Genomic DNA, 2,381 nt, shown 5'->3' on the forward strand with positions numbered 1-2,381 from the left:
GTGACCTTTAAAATAGCATTTAAGCTGACTGTGTGCTTTTTGGCTTGATCCTTGATGGGTAAGTTCAAAGGAGTTGTGTTGAATTATGTGAACATTTTCTAGAAAAGAATGCTTTGCTGCAGCTCTTTTTTTTTCAGTTTCCACTGGAAAAAACCCCATGCGTGTGGAAGGTTCATGGCATCGTGTCAGTCAGAATATCTGGCTTCTCTCAGTGCTGCAGTTGGTCTTCCCTAAGAAGCTGGTTTCACGTGGTGGTTTAGATGTGTCTTTCTGTTGTCTAGCACCATTTGAAATCAGTGTTCTTGGGGACAGCAGGACGGCTTTGGTGCAAGAGCTCCATAAGGACACATGGCACGTACATATGCCACTCAAAGATAACTGATTTCCTCTGGTGTTTAGAGCCTTCTGCAGCCTTCTAGCACCATTTGAAATCGGTTATGACACTGTGGAACACTGCATCAGTGCGATCTCCAATCCTTGAGCTTTCAGAAAGTGGTATGTAGTTTTGATTCTAAGATACTGTTTATGCAGTTCTAATTTGTTGAAAAACTCTTAGTTAAGCAAATGAATAGAAACTTTTCTTGTGCAAGCAGCAGCGGTGGTTTCTACAGCAGCAGTGCTCAGGGCAATAGTGAGAAACAAAGGAAAATGGCATAGAGCACTTGAAAGGAAAAAAAAATATATTGATGCAATTAAAGTACAAGAAACACAGTAATAAATATGCTTAAAGTGTTGTGTACAGTTTTTGGCTGTTTGACAGAGGAATCATTTGAGGATGTTTAGCATTCGTATGGCCCAGAGGAAGAAGCTGTTTGAGTCTGGTGAGTGACCTCATCGACCTCTTGATGAGGTCTCAAGGGAGGCCGGGGGCAGCCGATAATGTTCTGGCTTGTGGTGTTGTGCCTCTGCACAGCCTTTCTATCCAGTGCCGTGAAGCCTGGGTACCACACACCCGGGGAGAAGGTGGCTGTCCTCTCCATGGAGCAGTGGTAGAAACTCACCAGCAGCCTCTGGTCCAGGGGACCCCTCCTCAGGATGTGGAATAGGTGTGTCTAAAACCTGGACAGGTCAGCATTAATGATGGTTCCCAGGATCCTGTTAGAGGGGGTACTGTCCTCGCATTCTGCATTCATTTCTAGAGGGACATGTGCGTAGCCATGTCTAATAGAGTCCAAGATGACTTCTTTGGTCTTCTGGATGTTTAGGGACAGGTTGTCGACCGAGCACCACCTGGCCAGGTTACTGATCTCCGTCCTGTACGCCTTTTCATCACATTTGAGATTCAGGCCCAGCACAGTGGTGTCATCTGTGAATTTGAAGATTACGTTGGAGGTGTGGGAAGCGCTGCAGTCCAATGTGTACAGTAGTAGCAGCGCACAGCAGAGGGGGGAAAAAACAAAAAACACCGAACTGATCTCTGAGTGGTGCTCAGAACGCAGCCGTGTCATCTTTTTTTTTTTTTTTTTAAGTACAGTTTATAGACTTTTTCAGTATTTTTGTGCAACTTTACATTTGAGGCCAGTAAACTTTGACCCTAAACTTTGATTCAGATTTATTAAAATGTTTTTGTTTTCCTGTTTTGCAATTTTATTTTTTTACAGTGAAATTAGATTTTTGATCTGTTCAATAAAGTGAATCTTTGGATATGAAAACAGCTTCAGGTCAAGTCTGCCTGCTCTTTTTCTTGCAAGTAAAAAAAATGACATTTAAGGAAAGCTTTTTATTTTATTTTCCCCTCCCTTCAAATATTCCTCAGAGCAGTAATGTTTCTATAGGGATACCTTTCTCACCTGCTGTAGGGTCAAATACCTGTTCGCAACCATAGATCTGTTTGTACCACGTCACCATCTCTTTGAATGGACTCTCATTTTAGAGCAGCTGCAGCAATTTCTAAGTAGTTCAGCATGGGGGCGACAGAGCGCTTTTGTACACGGCAATCCCCCCCCCCCCCCCCCCCCCAAATCACCTTTAAGAGGTCTGTGCATTAATTGCTAGGTCATTGAGAAGACACAAATTAAGAGAATATGTCAACCTTTGAAAAAAACGTGTGCGTTTGTGGGTGTATGTATGACACTGAATGATGCTTTGTCTTCACCCCCTCCCATGATAAAATACTTCCACGTCCCTCATTTGTGGCTGAAAAGCTCCCAAAGAGCAAGTTGCTCTGCTATCTGTACTGGGTGCTCGTTCCATTACTCTGAAATCTCCAGGTATGTACTCCGCAGATGGCTAAGAACTGGGACAGGTTGTTGGTGGGTTGCAGTTGGGCCCTTCAGTTGTGAGGAGGAAGGTGTCCTGTAGTGGATGTACTGATTCCTGATAATATCTGCAGCTGGAGGTTCAGCTGCTCCAGCAGAACTTCAGCAGTCAATCAGAACACT

General features: G+C 43.9%; 2 non-coding genes across 2 annotated transcripts; both read left to right on the forward strand.

The window, feature by feature from the left end:
* The first annotated feature begins 219 nt into the window (after positions 1 to 219).
* Positions 220 to 318, forward strand: mir29b-2 (microRNA 29b-2). Its single transcript, NR_107209.1, has one exon. It is a non-coding gene; the product is annotated as a microRNA 29b-2 (primary transcript).
* A 38-nt stretch (positions 319 to 356) lies between these two features.
* Positions 357 to 458, forward strand: mir29c (microRNA 29c). Its single transcript, NR_107210.1, has one exon. It is a non-coding gene; the product is annotated as a microRNA 29c (primary transcript).
* The last annotated feature ends 1,923 nt before the right edge of the window (positions 459 to 2,381 follow it).

Source organism: Oryzias latipes, chromosome 23, assembly GCF_002234675.1.
Source record: "Oryzias latipes chromosome 23, ASM223467v1".
NCBI classification, from domain to species: domain Eukaryota; kingdom Metazoa; phylum Chordata; class Actinopteri; order Beloniformes; family Adrianichthyidae; genus Oryzias; species Oryzias latipes.